A 21,503-nucleotide genomic window follows, 5' to 3' on the forward strand; every position below is an offset into this window, starting at 1 on the left:
GCCACATGGCCCATGGGCCTTAGGTTGCTGACCCCTGCTTTAGAGGGAAAGATAGGAGAGAGATGCAATAATGTGATTTGGAAGCAAGTCTGCCCTTACACAGCTGCTTAGCTCCCTGCTCCAGGTTTCTGCTTCTTAAGGCCAAAATTTGAGGAGAGACCAGTGTGCGACTAAGGCCAAACTAGATGAGAGAAACTGTGTGGCTGGTTTTCAGAAAGTAAACTGCAGGTGGAGAAACCACAAACACATCAAGACCCTGGGGTGCTACTCACCTGTGTGGAAAGGTTGCAGCATCTCTGAACTGAGTGAGAGGCGACAGGATAGACACTTATAAAGCTACATGCATGGCATGGAGAAAGTGGAAAAAGGAAAAAGTTTTCTTCCCAAACACTAGAGCTTGTGGCCATCCAATGAAGCTGAAGGTTGGAATGATAGAATTGTAGAGTTGGAAAGGATCCTGAGGGTCATCTAGTCCAACCCTCTGCAATGCAGGAAGATGCAGGGAAGATAAAAGAAAGGACTTCTTCACACAGTGCTAAAAGATGATGTGAGCTGTCGTCCAGCAAGATCTAGAGGACAGTAGGTTTTCAGTCCCAGCTTTACATGGAACAGAATCATCCAAAGGAGATGTAAAGGGTGACAAGGTCATGGGATGTTGATTCATTGTTGGAAAGAGGGCCCCCTGCATCTCGCCTATACAGTGGCGTAGCGTGGGTTGTCAGCAAGGCAAGTAATTTGCGCCCCCTAGCCCGTGGATTTGCGCCCCCTAACCCGTGGATTTGCGCCCCCTAACCCTAACCCCCAGATGTTGCGCCCGGTGCAGCCGGCCCCCCCTGCACCCCCCACGCTACGCCACTGCGCCTATACCAAGATGCAAGATATCTGATTATAGTTTGAGTAGCCAACCAGGTGCCTTCCAGATGTTGAACTCCCACCAGCCCCAACTAGCGTAGCCAGTACTCAGCAATTATGGGAGTTGTGGCACAGCAGTGCTGTACTGATCTACATAAAGCTCTGAGCAACTTAGGTCCAGGGTACCTCAGGGATGTAATGAACTCTTATGTCCAGCTCAATCACTGAGATCATTTGCAGGAACATCACTGGTCATTCCCCAATTGGGCAAGGTTCATTTGACAATGAGAAGCCGAGCCTTTTGTGTCATTGGCCCAGTTCTGTGGAATCCTTTGCAGATAGAGATCCAGCAAGTCCCTTCTGTGCCAACTCCCACTGAAAACTTTTATATTCCTGTGCAGGCAATTAAGAAGACATATTTCCATGGCAGCTAGCTGATTTCTGATTTTAAATTTCATGGTGAATTTTTATATATCATTGTTGCTAACTGCTTTGATTATTTTTTTTTGTAAAAATATTTTTTAGAAACAAACATCTGGAGGGCACTATGTTGGCTACCCATGGACTAGGGTGTCCAGCAACAGATATCTCTACAGGATGATGCTCAAGGTCCTATTCTGGATAGCAAATCAGAAGCTTGAACAGCTGATGCATGAGCCTTGTGCCATTCTGTGGCCCCTGGGATTTCTTACAATTATAAGAAACACTGTATATTCAGAATATTCAGAGACACACAGTTGCTTGTTCAGCAGACACCATCAGGGCTTATTGGCCTGTTTTGCTCATCAGCTAGCTTTTTCCAGCCAATGTCTGAAATAGATTTAAAACTCAAACTCAACAACAAAATGTTTTTTATGTTTGTGGGATGTAGGGTTATGGGGTGGGGTAGGGATTTACACTTTCCAAAACAATGCACAAACCCAAACCCAGCCATCCATCAAAATTCATGCTTCTCTGAATTTTGCAATGCAGTTCTCCAGCTGAGTAATGTGTACAAAAATGCATATACTGGGGTAAAGGTGTGCTTTAAAAATGAACACATTAGTGAAAATAGCATTAGAATGCATTGTGTGAGGGGAAACGGCTTTGCAAAAATGTGCACAATAGGCAAAATTGCCTACAATGATGCACATCTGAAGAAAATCACAAAAATGCTGCTGAATTTTCATAAGGATTAGTTTCCTTGTCTTTCCGGATCAGGAATGTTATAACACACACATACACACCCACCCGACTCTCAGCAGTGTGGTACAAGTACAGGTGGTACCCAGACACGTCGATCTACTAGTGCTAGGGTTTCAGTTTGTATGATAGCGCCCTCCTCCCCCCCTCCCCGCAAGCCCCCAACACACTCCTCAAATTGGCTCTGGGGGTTGGGAGATGCGAGGGGCATATGAGGGGCAGGAGGGGAAACTCTGTTGCGCAGCCCAAAGTCAATGCACCGGCAGATCTGCTGTGTCTTCATCTCTGTTTCATGACTTTCCTTCATCAGGAACCTTAGGAAAGGGATTGCAAATGAATCAGCCAATATCACAATACCTGTTCTACAAACCTATGGTGCTACTGCATTTGGAGTTCTATGTCCAGTTCTGATGATGTCACCTCCGAAAGGATATTGTAAAGGTGGAAAAGGGCAACCAAAACCATCAAGGGGATGGAATGGCTCCACTATAAGGAAAGGTTGCAGTGCTTGGGACTTCTTAGTTTAGAAAAGAGGTGAGTAAGAGGCAACATGATAGAAGTTTATAAAATGATACATGGCATGGAGAAAACGGATAGGGGAAAGTTTTTCTACTTCTCTCTGGAACTGGTGGGCATCTAATGAAGTTGAATGTTGAAAGACTCAAGACAAATAAAAGGAAGTCCTTCTTCATGCATCACTGAAGAACTTGCTCCTGCATGGATGCTGCATATTTCCAATCCCTTCTCTGTCTGGAGGTCTGGGTTCACACAGTTCATGGGAAATAACTGGCCCTAGCCTTGTTCAGTAGCAGATCATCTGCTTTGCATGCTGAAGAACCTAGGTCCCACTGAGACTTTTCACTCCTATAATAAAGATACTGCCAATCCCCCAACTTTGTAATCATGTATGCCTGTTTTAAATCTGTCTTCAAATTTTATTGGCTCTGTCATATTTTTACTGGCTTTTTTAAAAAAATGCATCGTGGAACAGTGAGACCTGGTGGTAGGTATCATTACGGCAAAGTTCATACTGTTGAGCTTTGCCAGTGTTTGGTATGGATCTGACTGCTCCTGCCCAAGGTCTTGGCCTGCAGTCTGGAGAGGAAATTGTTCCCCTGAGATGACAGACACTGGACACCCCTAGCTTAAATAAAATGGAGAGATAATGAAAACATCAGCTTGAGGGCCCAAGCAGTTAGTATTGTGTCTGAAGCACCCCAGAGGCAGCAGGGATGGGCAAATCTATCTATTTCAGGTGAATCCATCAGTTTGGGGTGAATCTGTCAATTTAGCGTAAGCAGTCCACAGGCAACAGAGATTGGTTACTCATTTCCTGAGTCTTAAATTCAGTTCCCGACACTTTCACATCGGCCTGCATTTTTTTTTAAAATAAAAAAAGTCCTCATGGAAACTCACCAGCATTTTAGTGCAAACTTCCCATAAAGTCTTCGTTGTGCAATTTTGCCTAACATGCACATTTACTTCACAAAGCCATTTCCTCTGATACAATGCATGTATAGTTGGTGTGCTATTTACACAAGGATTCAGTTTTAGGGGTTTGCACACAAAGGTAAAATCATGCAAAGTCAGGATCCCCCAGAACTGCCACCCCCCCAGTGAGGTGCAGGGAAGGTTGCAGGAGGGCCCTTGAACACTCCCAGAACCCTCTTGTGACATTGCCTTCCTTACTGGCCTCTGGGTTCTGCCTGAGCTCCTGCACCTCCTTTCCAGAGCCCAGTAATCAAGGAAAACTGAAAAGGTCTGCAGATGGGCTAAATATAAATGCAGAGTAGTACATTTTCCCCATTCCCCATTTATATGGAATCACAAAATTGTAGAGTTGGAAGGGACCTTGAGGGTCATCTAATCCAACCTCCTGCAATGCAGGAATCTCAACTAATGCATCCATCACAGATGGCCCTCCAACCTCTGCTTAGAAACATCAAACTAACCGGATGGTAGTTAGCTGGGTTTTCTCCCCCTCCCTTTTGAAGATGGGGACTACATTTGCCCACCAAAGCCTGCAGGGATCTCACCTGTTCTCCAATAATTCTCAAAAATTATAGACAGAGGCCCTGTGAGATTGCATCCTTTACTACCCTTCGATGCAGCTTATCAGGTCCTGAAGTTCTGAATTCACTTAAAGCAGTTAGGCAGGAAAAAGAAGCTTACTCCATGTGACAGCCCTTTAGGGATTTGAAGGTGCCTGTCATATCTCCTCTCAATCTTCTCTTCTCTGGGCTAAAGATACCTAACTCCCTCAACTGTTCCTCATAAGGCTTGGTTTCCACACCCTTTATCATCTTGGCTGCAGCGTATCAATATCCTTCTTAAATTGTGGTGCCCAGAACTGGACACAGGACTCTAGGTGTGGCCTGACCAAGGCAGAATAGAACACTACTATTACTGCCTTTCATCTGGACAGTATACATCTGTTGATGAAGCCTAAAAATCCCACTAGGTTCCCTCCCCCTGCTGTATCACACTACTGACTCATAATAAGCTTGTGGTCTACTAAGACCCCTGGATCCCTTTCACATGTTCCCCACTTTATATTTGTACAGCTGGTTCTTCCTGGCTAAGTGTAAAACCTTAGAAGTTCATGTTGTTAGTTTTGGCCCAGTTTTCCAATTTGTTTTCCAATTTGTTAATGACACCACCCATAAGAACCAACTCCTAGGGGCTGAGGGGGCTTTGCCCCCATAAAATATTTGAGGGGGGCAGCCCCCCCCAGTTGAGAGGTATTGCCATTCAAATGGTGTGCGTGTACCATGTCAAGTGATCAATTATGCGTGGCAGTGCTTACCTGGGCTCCCCCAATATTTTATTCAAGTTGGCACCCCGATACCACCTGTGCAGCCAGTGGTTTACTTCCAGTATTTTCCTCTCTCTTCCTGAGCCATGACCTTTAACAGGAGGGAGTGACAAAAAGACCAGCTGTGTCCCAAGACTTTTTGAGACACTTGCTACGTTGAAGGTTGTGTGTGGCAGTATTGTTTGTACCCACATGAATCAGAAGGAAGGGGCTGTGGTCAGTGGGCTTTTTAAGGCTTGGCAACTTCTCTGTCACATTGTGAATCTTTGCATACCTCCTGCGATATCCTGTTTATATAGGAAATATAGGATGTTAATCAGCCTAAGGCCTGGTTGAAGAGGAACATTTTCACCTGACACCTGAAAGCGTATAATAAAGGCTCCAGGTGAGCCTCCCTGGGAAGAGCATTCCACAAACAGGGAGCCACTGCAAAAAAGGCCCGCTCTCAAGTTGCCACCCTCTGGACCACTCATGGAGGAGGTACACGAAAAAGGACCTCAGATGATGTCCACAGGGTCCAGGTAGGTTCATATGGGGAGAGTCAGTTATTGAAGTGTTGTGTTCCTGAGCCGTCACTTACAAGGATGGAGAGAACATCTGTTTCTGCAGGTTCTCAGCCTTTGCAAGAGACATTTTTTTAGAAGCTGCCAGCAGAAATGGGTAACACAGCAGCAGACACACAGAGAGAAGAGATCCATTCTTTCCAGATGTCCTGCACTGTCTAATAACACCAGGTGTCATTGTACACCCAAATCACCGCTCCATTTCCTATCTAGCCATCAAGAGAGGAAGCAAAGAGAGCAGGCAGGAAGGGGGGGGGAGAAGAGAAATTCCCCTCCCTTCTAGGAGGAGACTCTGCATTTCCCCCCTCTCAGCAAGATCAAGAAGAAACACAGAAGGAATATTTTGCATTTATTTATTATTATTTCAAGGAAGCAGGTAGCCTGAAAGGTATCCACTGTTCACTGCCTAGGTAATCAATGCTGCGTTCACAGACTCAAGAGGAGCCCTGTCAGATCAGCCCAAAAGGTCCATCTGCGTCATCTGCAATTTGAGAAATTGAAGCATCCAAGTGGGAGGTAATGTAACTGGGAACCCACGAAAGATGCAGTGATCAGCCCCATCAGGCTGTTTGGGGCCCAAGGACACCCCATGTTGATGCCTGGCCTGCTGCCTGGCTGCTCCCACATACAAGGCAGCTTCCTAAATGCAATAGTGTTGCTGGCCATGTTGGTTTGTGAGGCCTTCTAGTCTTGTATCATCTATGCCATTGTTCTTCAACTTTGGGTCCTCATAAGATGTTGGGATACAACTCCCATCATCCACAGCCAGCTTAGCCCACGATCAAGGATGATAGGAGTTGTAGACAAACAACACATGAGGACCTAAGGTTGAAGATTACTGGTTTACAAGGATGGGAAACAGCTCTCTAGGGTCTGGGAACAGGTGGGAAACCTCAGCCTCAGGAATTGAATCCCCCCCTCCAGCTTCTCTACCTCTACATGAGGGTATCTAGCCCTCATTACTTTTTTTCAGGCCATACCCACTCATCGGTCCTGCTTCTCATCTTCCATGAGTGCTTTTGCCTGGCTGGCATGTGCACTTCAGCTCTTGCAAGTGGATGTGTAATGCCTTTCCTTGCCCAGGTGGAGGAGAGAAAGAGAGATGGGTGTGTTGGGTATGCATATAGGTAAAAGGGTAAAGGTAAAGGGACCCCTGACCATTAGGTCCAGTCGTGGCCGACTCTGGGGTTGCGGCACTCATCTTGCTTTATTGGCCGAGGGAGCCGGCGTACAGCTTCTGGGTCATGTGGCCAGCATGACTAAGCTGTTTCTGGCGAACCAGAGCAGCGCGCGGAAACACCATTTTCCTTCCCGCCAGAGTGGTACCTATTTATCTACTTGCACTTTGACGTGCTTTCGAACTGCTAGGTTGGCAGGAGCATGGACCGAGCAACGGGAGCTCACTCCGTCGCGGGGATTTGAACGGCTGACCTTCTGATCAGCAAGTCCTAGGCTCTGTGGTTTAACCCACAGCACCACCCGCATCCCTATGCATATAGGTACATCCCTCTTATTTTTACTGCACAATGTTAAAAAGTCACACCTGGATGGAGAAGGATGTGTGAATGTATGTGCAAACTAGCCCAGTGTACAAAGGTAAGATTGCATTCATTGCTTCACCCACTTTTGCCTGTGGTTCCTCCCACTATTGGCATGTGGCCCCCAGAAGGTTGTCTATGATGGAATTTGGCCCTCATACTGTAAAATGTTATTCAGCTCTGGTCTCAAGCAAAGAGAGACCTATCCCCAATCACTTCTTGTCCTATCTTTTTCACCTGAACTAGACCTTTGCTGTGCAAAATGCTGAGACTATAAAGAGAGCCTGGCTGCTGGATCAGGCCAATGGCCCATCTAGTCCAGCATCCTGTTCTCACAGTGGCCAGCCAGGTGCCCCAAACGCCCCGAAGCAAGATCTGCATGCAATGGCAACACTCTCCTCAGTTGCGATTTTCAGCAACTGGTATGATCTAGAGGCAGTTTGCCTCTGTCATATTTCTGAGCAGAATTAAAACTGCATCGCTTAGCCTAGAACAGTGGGGCAAGCACACACACACGGGGATAGGTGAACTCTTTCACCTGTTCTAAGGTGATAATTCCTCCTTCCTGCACCTGTTCTGGCTGGATAGTTTTTTGGGGGGGTGTCTCCTGGAAACCACCACTCAGGTTTCCCAGGCGCCCTCCTCCTCTTTACAAAGACCCAGAGCAATTCCATTTGGCCTGGGAAAAAAAAAACAAAAACACAGAGCAGCTGCCACAAAGCAAGCAAAGCTGATCTCTCCCCATGAGCAGCATCAGCACCGCCACCCCCCTCACCAGTCCTTGGAGCGAGCTAAATGGCTAATCCACAAGATAGACCAGGTGTCTCAGGTGCAAAAGCCTATCCAGCTTCCAGATTGTCTGCTGAGGCTTGTCTTTGATTGCCGGCTCCACCCGCCCTCTTCCTGTCTCCCATTCATCCGCCCCAAGAGGAGAAGAGGGGAGGGAGGGGAGGGAGCAAGAGGCAGCTCTGCAGAATTACAAGCCCCAGCAAAGTGAAATGCCAAGTCGGTGACTCAGAGAAATATGGGAGTTGGGAATACTGTATATATATATAAAAAGACTTCATTGGAAAAGCCAAGGAAGGTAGAGAGAAATAAGCATATCACGCAAGAGGAATCTCTTGGGGCTCAATCCTCTGACTCACACGCTCTCTACAAGCTGCTCCAGGATGACGTTGCTACCTGCCAGGGCCCCACAAGATGATGCTAGGGGTGACAACACAAAAAGAGCCCATCTAGTCCATTATCCTGTTCTCACTGTGGCAAATCACATGCCACCCACAAGCAGTACCTGAGCACAGTAGCAACTCCCCTACTCTTTACTTTCCAGAAACAGGCATTCAGAAACATTGCTGCTTCCAGCAATGGAAGGAGAACATGAGAAGAGCCCTCCTGGATCAGACCACAGGAGGTCCAGTCTAGTCCAGTATACTGTTCTCACAGTGGCCAGCCCACAAGCAGGACCTGAGCACAAGAGCAGCCCTCTCCCCTCCTGTGGTTTCCAGCAACTGGTATTCAGAAGTATTGCTGCCTCCAACTGCGGAGGCAGAGAAAAGCCATTGTGGCCAGTAACCATTGGCAAGCCTTCTCCTCTGTGAATTTGTCCGATCCTATTATAAAACCATCCAAGTTAGTGGCCACCACTGCATCCCAGGGAAGGGAGTTCCACAGTTTGAGTCTGTGCTGAATGAAGGACTTTATTTTATCTGTCCTGAATCTTCCAACATCCAGCTACATTGGATGTTCATGAGTTCTAGTGTTGTCTGGTAGGGGAGGTGGTGGTGGGGGGGTAAGGGAGATATTTTCAATGGAATCTGCCTAAGTCGCCCTATTTGCACCAATGCATGAATCAAAATGCAGCTACCCTCCACAATTCACACTTCTCTCCATATTTCCCAAAGCTGTTCTCTGGATGAGAAATGGGTTCAAAAATGCACATACTGTACTGGGGTAAATGAAAATGCATATTCTGTTGAAAGCAGGATCCAGTGGGCCCACAACTTATACAGCGAGGGAGCTGCTGCAGTAACCTGCAACACCTGTGCCATGTTTGTCTTCCTGCCTGAGAATGTGCTAAAATACACCTGCAGCAAGTGCAAGCTGGTTGCCTTACTTACTGGATGAGAAGGTACAGAAACTTGAAGCCTGCCTATCCACACTTCAAGATGCAAGGTTAGATGAGGAATTTCTCGATAGAGTGGAGTGGACAGTCCTGGAACAGCAGGTGGGGTGCCCCTAGGGAGGAGGAAGATCACCCATTGCAGGAGATGAACCCCTGGAGGAAAAGGACACAAAGAAGCAGGACTGTCAGGAGCCATGCTGTCAACGTCAGTGCAAAATAGATTCCATGCCTTCACCTTGGACACTGAGTCTGGGCCAGAGGAGAATGACAGAAGTTGCAGACCTCAGAATGCATTGAGGTTGCTGTAAAACATATGGTGAACAGAATGAGTCCTGCCACTCCCCAGAGAAGGAAGAGATGTATAGTTGGTAGTACATGACTCTCTACTGAGTGGGAGCAGTGTGTGGAGGTAACAGGATGTCACCTCCTGTCTTCCAGGTACGAAGATTCACAATGTGACAGAGAAGTTGCCACGTCTTATAAGGCCCACTAACCACAGCCCCTTCCTTCTGATTCGTGTGGGTACAAACAATACTGCCACACACAACCTTCAACATATATCAAGGGACTATGAGACTCTGGGCAGGAAACAGAAGGCCTTGGGAGACAGGTGGTCTCCAGGGAGGGCTATGGATGTATTGCCTCTCTGAAACAGTGGAGAGCTGCCAGCCAGTGTGGACAACACTGAGCTAGGTGGGCCAATGGCTTGATTCGGTACAAGGCTCCTTCCTGTGCCCCCACATTTATTTCCAACCTTGTTGGAGCATGAGGCTCACTAGGAGCTGTCCATGGTGCTGAACTGCTTTCTTTGCCCATGGGCTTTATATGGTGTCGTGACAAGATGCCAGAGAATGGAATATCCTACCAGTCTGGACCTCCACATTTGGCTGCTGGTGACTGGTTTTGCTCTATTGGAAAGTTTCTTGGGGTTGGGTAGATGGAGTGATTGGCAGTTCCTAATAGGAGCCACCATATCCCCCTCCACAAAATGCTATGTTTACATGCACTGTCCACCTACTACCAGGTGCCTGCTGAGAAATCTAGAAGGGATTATGAAGCTCTATTTGAGAATTCCCACCTCCTTAAAAAACACACAGGAAGATTCAGAATAGACTGAAGTACTTCTTCACACAGTACGTAGTTAAACTCCCACAGACGGCAGTGATGGCCACCAACTTGGATAGCTTTAAAAGGGGATTTGACATGGAGGAGGATAGGGCTATCAATGGCTACCAACCAACCACCATGGCTATGCTCTGTCTCCATGGTCAGAGGCTGTAATGCTTCTGAATCCCAGTTGCTGAAAACCTCAGGAGAGAAGAGGGCTCTTGTGCTTGGGCCTCTTGCATGTTCCCCACAAGCATCTGGTTTGTCACTGTGAGAACAGGATACTAGACTAGATGGGCCACTGGACTTTTTAGTTCAGAGAAAAGGTGAGTAAAAAGTAACCTGATAGTTCATGGCATGGAGAAGGGGGATAGAGTAAATATTTTCTCCTCTCCAAACACTAGAATTCATGGACATCCAACGAAGCTAAATGTCGGAAAATTCAGGACATATAAAACAAAATCCTTCTTCACACAGCACAAACTTAAATCGCGGAACTCGCTCCTACAGGACACAATTCTGGCCACCAACTTGGATGGTTCTAAAAGGGGATTAGACACACTCATGGAGGAGGAGAGGACTGTCAAGGGTTCCTAGCCATGAAGGCTATGCTTTGTCCCTGCAGTTGAAGACAGTAATGCTTCTGAATACCAGCTATGTGAGATCTCTGTAGTTAAGAATGTAAGAACATTAGAACAGCCTGCCAGATCAGGCCAAAGGCCCATCTAGCCCACACCCCTGTTCTCAGAGTGGCCAACCAGATGTCTGTGGGAAACCCTAAAGCAGGATTTGAGCACAATATAATATAACTCTTCCCTTCTGTGACTTGCAGCAACTGGTATTCATAAGCATGGTTATACAGTGGTACCTCTGGATGCGAACGGGATCCATTCTGGAGCCCTCTTCGCATCCTGAAGCGACTGCAACCCGCCTATGCGTGTGCACGGGTCACGATTCGCCCCGTCTGCACATGCGCGTGTTGTCAGTTTGAACGTCTGTGCATGTGTGAGCTCAACTCAAAGCTACTTTAACCCGAGGTATGACTGTACATTTTCATTAGGAGTGTGGCAGCTCAGGCTTAAGGGCTAACCTCAAGCCCACCACATCTTTCTGCCTGGCCCTCAGGACTCTCTCCATGAGAATACCCCCTCTCCTTACGGAGGACAGGACACTGGAGCACCCCTGTCCTAGGTCCTGATCACCTGTCTGGTGCTGAGGAGGATCCCCGAAATGCCCCAGTGAGGCACGTCCAGGCTGCTGCAGCTGTCCTTCTTCCTGCCTCTGCTGTCTCCCAGTGAGGCAGTGAGTAGAAGGCAAATGAAACGACCACAGAGGCAGCAGATGATGGTAATTGCTCCTGGCACCAGTTTCGCCTGCAGGTTTCTTCCCCGCCTCCCCATGCAATTCCTCAGTCTTGATTAGCTGGCCTGGGTGCACCACTCTTCCTGCAGGAGGATGACCTAGATAGCTACTTTTCTTTCCTTGGCAGTTGAACTCTATGATCCTGAGAGTTCTGGAGCAGAATTCAGGGCGAGGCAATTGGCCACAGAGTGAAGCCCTAACTCTCTGGGATACAGAGCAGGGTTGTAGCATGGATGATTTTCTTTTTGGAGTTAAAAAAAAGTAATAAAAAATTAATTAATGTAAAATCAAACACACACACACACCATAACTAAAGCTACAACACATAGGAGCAGTACAGAAGTTGCATTTTCCAAATGAACAGAGAGCAGATAATGTAGAAAAATAAAAGCAGCAAAACACATCTTGAAATCATCTTGATCGGAGGGAAGGGGAGAGAGACTTTTGTATACTTAGTTTCACACGCCAGAAATGAAATCCCACCAAATGGCATAGAAATGTTCTAGGTCCTCCTTACCTTTAGAAATGTTTAATTTGCATGTTAATTCTTCTGCAGTAGCTGTAGTTCACATAATCTCATATCACAGTGAGCTGAGCCAATGTAGTGTAATGGTTAGAGTGCTGGACTGGGATCTGGGAGACCAGGGTTCAAATCCTCCCTTGGCCAGAAGGAGAGGAAGAACCATGTACACAACCTTGGAGAAAGAAAAGGTGGGATATAAATGTCACAAATAAGCAATACAGTGGTACCTCGGGTTACATATGCTTCAGGTTACATACGCTTCAGGTTACATATGCTTTAGGTTACAGACTCTGCTAACCCAGAAATAGTGCTTCAGGTTAAGAACTTTGCTTCAGGATGAGAGAAATCGGTGGCAGCGGGAGGCCCCATTAGCTAAAGTGGTACCTCAAGTTAAGAACGGACCTCCAGAACGAATTAAGTACTTAACCCGAAGTACCACTGTACATAAAAATAATGAGAGGATTAAGTCCTGCAGCACCTTTCATTCCTGGGCAAAAGAAGTTCTCACTGTGGTCCAAGGAAGAAGTGCCTTAGACCTGAAAGTTGCTGTTTGGTCTTCCCATGAGTTTAAAAGCAAAAGCTGTGGCGAGGCTTGGATGGGGCATTTAACGGTTTTCTTATGTTTCTTCAAAGACATTGATCCAAAATTTGGATGCTGGAGGGCATTGCTGTCCCAAGTGGAAAGATGTCCCCCTGCTACTCCCTGCTACACCAATGACCCTGTAGGTGTTTAATGTCATGCACGGGAGCTGTATACTGCCACCTGCACAGAATTTCTTAGGCATATTCCTCTTACATAAGCAGAGGTTGATTTATAGGGCCACCTTGGAGATCTTCCACTTGTTCTGGTTTCACTGCTGCAGATGCTCCCCTCCTTTTTGCATCTGGAGGTGGATCCTGATGGTGCCCAAACTAGCCATCCCTGATGTTTTGATTTTGGAGTCCAGCAGTTCCCTTCTGCTAAAACTATTTCTTTTATCCCCCAGATAGCCCCCTCCCATCACTTTGGGGGATCTTTTGAGAGTATCCCTATGTTATTTACTTATTTATTTCCCACTCGTCACCTTAAGACCCCCAGGGCAGGTTACAACATTAAAACACACTATTTAACACAATTTAAGGTGGGTATTAAAAACATACACCTCAAATGTCAAAAGGCCTGGGTAAAGAGGCATACATTCAGCATTCACCACAAGCTGTAAAATGAAGGTGCTAGACACACCTCTGTTAGGAGGGAGTACCACAGCCGAGGGGCCACCACAGAAAAGGCCATCTCCTGGACCACCCTCCCAAGCCTCTGAGGGCAGTGGAACTAAAAAGAGGGCTTCCTCTGCTGATATTAGCACTTGGGAAGGTCTAGCAAGGCTCATATGTCTGTATGACTGCCAAAACCTGGATCAGAATGTGGGCTGAAAAAAACCTCTGCCTTTTTGAAGCTCCCCAGTAAGTTGGCAGTAGTATTAGCTGAGATTTCTGCATTGCAGGGGGTTGGACTAGACAATCCTTTGGGTCCCTACCAAATCTGCAATTGTATGGCTCTCTATGATGCTTTTCCTTCCTTCCTTCTTCTCCTGTCTTTTCGCCTCCGGTAGGAAAAGTGCATGCATGTGCTGTAGTTAAACAGATACCATTGGGGCCCTCCGTTTTTGCCACTCATGCTTGAAGCTGCTGCCTTACCCCACCCTCCTTCACAGGGAGAGGGAGATGCAGAGTGGGCAGTTTTCCCACCTTGGTGGTGGGGAGCCAGGAAGGACTCCCCACTATGCGGGGCCTCACTGCCTGGCTCTCCTGTGCCGAGGAACACTGCGGGGAGGAGGACAGCACAGAAAGAGGCTGTCTGTGGGGGGAAAAAGAAAACGAGAAAAATAAAATAAGAGGAGAGAGATGGAACAAACAGAATATTTTTTTTGGATCTAGAGGGGGAAGCATAGAGCTAAAAATAAAACGGGGAGATCAGTATCTGTCAGGCTGACAGCTGATTGGCTCTCTGGAAATGCATCTAATTACCGAGCTGTAGGTAGATATTTGCATGAAACGAATCACAAGGCGGGGAGACAAGGTTACGCTTTAACCTTTCTCAGTCCTGTATCGGCTGCTGCTGCTGTGGGGCGGGGAGGAGGAGGTGAAGCAGCAGCAAACCCCAAATGAAGGGGAAAAGAGCTTGCAGGAAATTAGCTGAAATTAATAGAGGAGCTGAGATTGTGTCATCCTTCGGTGGATGTCACTTATCTCTGCAACGCAGCTCATAATTTTTTGTTTGGGGGTTTTCTGCACCCGCACCGCTCTCCCTCCGCGAGAGCAGTTTTAGCCTTTCAACAAAGAGCGGCTGGGTGGATTTCTTTCCCTATTTGGGGCGTGGGTGGGTGATAGTTGGAAGGAGACAGAGAGGCATGGCTTCTAAACTTGCCCAGGTGTGGTTGTACCTGGCTAGTTTTTGTTTTTGTAGTGGTGGGGGAAGGAGGTGAAGAAGATCAGATGAGTGTTTTCAATGAATCCCAGCTCTTTCAGAATTTGGTGTTGTTATTTGTCTGTCTGTCTATCTGTCTGTTTGATTATTGCATTCATAGCCCACCTTTCCTCATCTATTGAGCTCAAGGTGGCATACATCATTCTTCTTCTCTTCTCCATTTTATCCTTACAACAACCCTGCAAGGTAGGTTAGGCTGACAGTGAGTGACTAGTCCCAAGATCACTCAGTGAGCTTCATGATTTGAACCCTGGTCTTCCAGATCCTAGTCCTCATTTAATCACAACAACCTTGGGAGGTAGGTTAGGTGAAGAGGCAGTGACTGTGACCCAAGGGCACCCAGTGAGGTTCAAGATGAGTGAGGAAATTTGAACCCTGGTCTCCCAGGTCCTATTCTGACAATTAATCATAGCACCACTCAGGCTGTCTGCAGTACCAGTCTCCCACAGAGCCAGATACCACCTGGCCCAAATCATTTGGAGTTGCAACAACAACATCCCCAAAGGAAGCTCCCATCCCCAACACCTGCAGTGTTAGTCACTCCACCATTCTTGCTAGAAGCTGCTGGATCTTGGTGGATGCTTTCACCTTCCAGTGCACCACTGAACTGCAGCCTTCTCAGTGAAGTACCTTCAGGCCTTGGAGCAACTCCATCCACCCAGGCTGGCCATTGGATCCTCCAGGACAAGAAGAAGAAGAGAAGAAGAGTTTGGATTTGATATCCCGCTTTATCACTACCCCAAGGAGTCTCAAAGCGGCTAACATTCTCCTTTCCCTTCCTCCCCCACAACAAACACTCTGAGGTGAGTGGGGCTGAGAGACTTCAGAGATGTGTGACTGGCCCAAGGTCACCCAGCAGCTGCATGTGGAGGAGCAGAGACGTGAACCTGGTTCATCAGATTACGAGTCTATCGCTCTTAACCACTACACCACGCTGGCTCTCCAGAGGGCTTCATCTTCCACTTGAGTCTGACTTTAGCAACTCACCTTCCTGGACCCTGGTGTGGTCCTGTATCATTGGTCATCATTTGGTCCTGATTTCCAGTTTGCTCCTCTACCCTGTCCCCAAGGTTGACCCTTGGCTCCCCTGAATTGTTCTTCAGTCCTAATTGGTGGCTTTGCCTGCAGCTTCTGACACTTCATGGCACTCAAAGCTGTACCAGGGCCAGCAGGTCAAAGTGAATCAGGAGCTGGGAATCAAGACTGAAGACCAACCTGCATCCAAGGTCACAGCAGGCTGCAGAATCAGGAGAACAGGCCATGTGTCAAGACCAAAGAGAAACACCAGAAACATAAGTCATGGTGGAGTTCAGGAGGACTTTTTGCTCAAAGTTTCACCAAGACAGGAAACCCTCTCACACTCCTTCCTGCCTAAGAGGAACCAATGACCAGAGTGGGTGGAATCAATCCAGAAGGCTCTTCTGGAGAGCCAGCGTGGTGCAGTGGTTAAGAATGGTGGACTCATAATCTGGTGAACTGGGTTCGCTTCTCCTTGGGCTAGTCACGCTTCCCTGAAGTCCCCCAGCTTCACTCATCTCACATAGTGTTTGTTGTGGGGGAGGAAGGGAAGGGAGAATGTTAGCCGCTTTGAGACTCCTTAAGGGGAGTGAAAGATGGGATATCAAGCCCAAACTTCTCCTCCTCCTCTTCTTTTTCTCCTCCTCCTCTTCCTCCCTCTCTGAGGAACTATAATGATACTACTTGCTACAGGGGTCAACACTCTTTATGAGTGAGAACTGGCTAGCTTCTGCATCAGGCCAAAGACCCATCTAATTCAACATCCTGCTCTCATAGTGGCCAACCAGATGACTCTTCTGGAAAGCCCATAAGCAGGATCTGAGCACAACCAGACTCTCCTCACTTGACTGCTCCAGCCTCTCAACATAAAAGTTTTATGATGTTTTGATGCCACTTGACCTGTGGCCTCGTTGAGGTGCTGTGGTGGGGTAACCTTTTGTTTCTATGGGAGATAGGTTAGAGTTGCTGAGTGTATGTATGTGGGAGAGTCTTTGGGAAATGAGGTTGCTGTGGTGGATGGAAGGGAAATGGGAGCCCCCCTCATTAAATGTCAAAAGCCTTTAATGATTCCGCTCTGAACCCCTGCCCTATGCCAACCTCCTTTTCTCCTAGGCACCCAAACACCCAGAGTGTAGAATTCTCCCCATCTTGATGGTCTCTGATGGACCAGCTGGGGTTTTGAAAGAGTTAAAATCTCACAGCTCTCTTAGCCATGGTTTGCTGGCTTTGAGGTTTGCTTGGAATGTATGCAATGCAGAGAGTGAGAGAAAGAGGGGAAAGAAAGGGGGGCAGGAAAATAGGACAGCTGGAATGCTTCTACCTGAAAGTTGGGGTTGTCTGCTGGCTCCCCACTTTGGGCAGCACCAATTGTTTCCTACAGCAGTTTTTTTTTAAAGAAATACATGCAGGCTGTGGCAGTTGGCTTATTCAGGAAAACGTGGGCTGCTGCCCCACCAATCTGCCCTCAGCCAGCTTCCACCTGCCTATATTCTTAATTACAACCAGTAAGGGTGTGACTTTACCTGACATTGGCTCTGGCTCTACCTACTTTTGATCTCCCAGCCTTCTGCCCTATCATTGGAAGCTGGTCCATTCAGGCAAATAGGGTGCCACTCCACCAACCTCAGTCTCCCCCCTCAGCCAGCCCCCACCTGCCTAACTCCTTACCTGCCAGCTTCCTCCTTCTTAGTCTCCATGTTGTTATTTTAAAACTCAGCAGAGAGAAACTAGAATGGCTCTGTCTCTCATTGGTTATGGCTCCACCTACTGGTGGCCTCCCTGGTCTCTACCCTACTGGTCCCAATGGGCACCAGCCACCAGGGCTAATTCAGGATGCAGGAAGAAGACTCTGCTGGATCAACACAAAGAGTTAGTTAGTTAAGTGGCCTGCTAGTTCAAAGGTGAGGAACCGCCTCACCTTTGAGGCAGAATGTGGCCCTCAAGTCTCTCTGTGCGGACCTTGGGTCCCTCTTCTCAAGGCCACACCCCTCCCTGACCCCCAGATATCTTAGCCTGCCTGGGATGTGTCCTTCAATTCTGATTGATCTTCTTGCTAGCCTGGATGGAGAATAGAGAGGGTGGGTGTGTATGAAGAGAAACTAGTGCAGTGTGCAAAAATGAATCGTGCCCTTCTGCTCTGCTCACTGTTGCCTCTGGCCCTGCCCACCACTTCCATGTGGCCCCTGGGAGTTTGCCCAGCAGGGAAAATAGCCCTTAGGCTGGGAAAGTTTACCCATCCCTGAGTTAGCTGGTGTGGCTATACCTGTTTATAGACCACTCATCTTTCAAGCTCTTGCCGATATTCATAAGCAACACATCACCTGCCTTCCTGAGGGGCACAGGATGAACATGGGCTGCATCTTCAGGAGCCAGACTCATCAGGGGTTGGTTCCAGGCAGTGTCAGTTTCAAGATTTTGGGCCCTGACCTTCAGACACTGCCTTCCTAAGGCTTGTTCATTGAACAGAGGTAGAAGCTGTTCTACACAGGCACAAGGCTTTGTGTGAAAGAATGTATACCTGTGGATTTGTGCAGCTCAGCTGTTGTGTCCAAAAACTTGATTAATGTATGGCCACACTCAACCATGAAGTTCACTGGGTGACCTGAAGTTGATGGACAGTGTCCTCCTTGGACGTACAGAAATATCTCCCAAAGTCATCCTCTCCACCCATCAAGCCAACAACATTTTGGACACCAGTTCTCCTTTCCTCACTGTAATCTGAGCGCAAGTGTTTGGATTATCATCTTTCTGAATGCATATCATGCTGTGCATTGGATGGTTGGCAGAACAACAATCACAACAACCTTTTGCAGCCTAACCTGCTGCAGCTGAAACAAGAAGTGGTGTGGGCTTTCCACCCAAGATGTTGAACCGGCAGGGGTAGTACACATAGTTGATGTATTCTACTATATGATGATGTATTCTACTATAAGTCTTGAGTTGCTGAGGGTTTTGCTTTTAAGATCATGGTTTGAAACCCTTATGCGACAAAGTCTGTTTGCCTTTGTTGACCACCTTGATTAGCTCACTGGACCAATTTCAAGAAGGGCCAGATCCATGGCAAGTTTTCCTGTCCTTATGGCCTGTGATCAATACCTATACACTTGATCAGTAGATAGATCCTTTATGACATTGCCACACAGTGAAGCAAGAGGTTCTCCAGTTGAGAGCTGGGTGAAAGAAGGATTCATTTCTGTAGTAGTGTCTAGCATCTTGCCAATGTTACCTATTCACTTGCTGATAGTTAAGGTCTTCCCATTGAGTGGTGTGATAAAATATCACATGTATAACTTGTTGGTGTGGAAGGCACAAACCAACCAGACCAGTTCACTACCAAGCTTGAAATCTTTGAAATTTGGGGAGGTTGCTCATATGCATGAATGACTTATGTTGTTTTCTGTTTAGGAGCAATTATAGGTGCATTGTAGAAGCATTGGTTAGGATGGTAGTAGTAGCAGCACTGATGGACAAGTAATTTTTAACATATGGATGAAGATTCTGTGTAAGAAGCAAATATAGCTACAGCACAACATTTGTGAATTATATGTGTGTGTGTGTAATTGCAATACACAATTTAATGAAAAATAGATATAATATATTAATAATAATAATAATAATAATAATAATAATAATAATAATAATAAAACAGCAAGTACTTGGCAATCATTTTAAATAATTTTTATCCAATTTTGCACACATTTCCCTCTCATTTTTTAAAAAATAAGATAAATTTGAAATTATTGGAAACTGCACCAAAATGTAAAAAGTCAATATGTTTAATGTAGATATTTACCAATCAAAACTAAATCATATTAATATAACCAAAATATCTTTTGAATTCCCAAGTCATATTAAAACTTTTTAGCTCCTCTCATTTTTGGAATCTGAAAGTTGAAAAATTCAACACGCCCTACTCCCACAGACTAATCGCCTGTAATCCCCAAGGCTCTTCACCTCCCCCTCTTCTTAAATTTTCCCCTCCTCACTTTTAACTCAACCTAATATTTAGCCTTCTTTATTGCCCAAGATGATTTCCTTTCCCACTATTAATAACCTCAAGTAACTGTCAACGGTTATTACATTCACCCACTTAGAACTTGTCTAGACGGGATGGTGGTGGTGGTAATTTGCACCGGAGTAATTTATATCCACACAATCCTGCAAAAATGGCTTGTGTCTCTTTTGCACTTTTCATATGCATGTGCTTTCCTTCCTAAAAAGTCAGAAGTGTCCAGGGGGCAAGGGCGGGGTGAAGATACTTTGGATTACAACTCCCACCAGCCCCCTCCCATCTAGGTTGGTGGCTATCACTCCCTTCTGTTGGAACAAGTTCAATAGTTTATGCCTTGCATGAAGAAATCCTTCCTTTTCTGCCCTGATTCTTCCAACATCCATTTTCATTGGATGCCCAAAAGTTATAGTGTTATGAGAGGAGGAGAGGGTTTGTGTTTTTTTTTAAAAAAACCTCTATCCACTTCCTATGTGTCATGCATTCTTTTATAAAATTGTATCAGGTCAACTTTTCTAAACCTTTTCTAAACCAGAAACTTCCAAACTCTGCAGGTACATGTGAAAAGTATCCAGGAGTCTTAGTAGACCACAAGTTTTACATGAGTCAACAGGGTGCTGACCTGTGCTCATGGTTGTTTGACATCTTTATAAATGACTTGGATAAGGCGATTGAGGAGATGCTCATCTGATTTGCAGACAGCACCAGACATGAAGGAGTACAATAGCTAACACTGCAGAACAGAATCAGGATTCAGTATGACTTCAACAAATTGGAGAACTGGACCAAAACTAACAAAATTACTTTCAATAATAAAAATGTAAGGTTTTACACTTATGCAGGAATAACTAGATGCACAAATGTGGGATGGGGGAGGCACCTGACTTGATAGCAGTCCATGAAAAAAAGGATTTAAGAGTCTTAGTAGACTACAAACTTAACATGAGTCAACAGTGTGATACAGCAACTAGCAAAGCTAATGGAATTCATTAACAGATGTCTAGCGTCCAAATGAAAGGGAGTCATAGTAGTAGTAGTAATAGTAATAGTAGTAGTAGTAGTAGTAGCAGAAGAAGAGTTTGGATAGAGTACTACTCTATTCTGCCTTGTTCAGATCCCACCTGGAGTCCTGGGTCCAATTCTGGGCACCACAGTTTAAGGGATATTGACAAGCCAGAAGCTTGTCAGAAGCCAGAAGGGTGATCAAGGTGATCAAGGGTCTGGAAGTCAAGCCTTATGAGGAACGGTTGAGGGAGCTGGATATGCTCAGCTTGGAGGGTAGGACCCAAACCAACAGATTCAAATTATAAGGAGATTCTGGCTAAATATTAGGAAGAAGTTTATGACAGAATGGTTTGACAGTGTGGACTCTCCTTGGAGGTTATTAAGCAGAAGTTGGGTGGCTATCTATCAGGACTTCTTTTGCTGTGATTCTTGTATTGCAGGTATTGTATAAAATACCCCTTGTTGTAGTTTCCAGCTAGGGCCCAGGAGATGTACAGGGAGTACATTGTAATCCTGCCTAGGATAAAAAAAAAAGGGGGGGGGTGCTTGGAAGCTCCCGGAGGGGAGCCTGAAATTTCCTGGGAAGTTAGAAAACCTTTCAGGATATTGTGTGAAGAGTAGCATTTACATTTTGTGTAAAGGTAAAAGGACCACTGACCATTAGGTCCAGTCATGACCGACTCTGGGTTGCGGCGCTCATTTCTATTTACTGGCCGAGGGAGCTGGCGTACAGCTTCCAGGTCCTGTGCCCAGCACGACTAAGCCGCTTCTGGCGAACCAGAGCTGCCCACAGAAATGCTGTTTACCTTCCCACCGGAGCGGTACCTATTTATCTACTTGCACTTTGACGTGCTTTCAAACTGCTAGGTTGGCAGGAGCTAGGACTGAGCAACGGGAGCTCACCCTGTCACGGGGATTCGAACCGCCAACCTTCTGATTGG

This window comes from Podarcis bocagei (assembly GCF_964188305.1).
Source record: "Podarcis bocagei genome assembly, chromosome: Z".
Classification (NCBI taxonomy): Eukaryota; Metazoa; Chordata; class Lepidosauria; order Squamata; family Lacertidae; genus Podarcis; species Podarcis bocagei.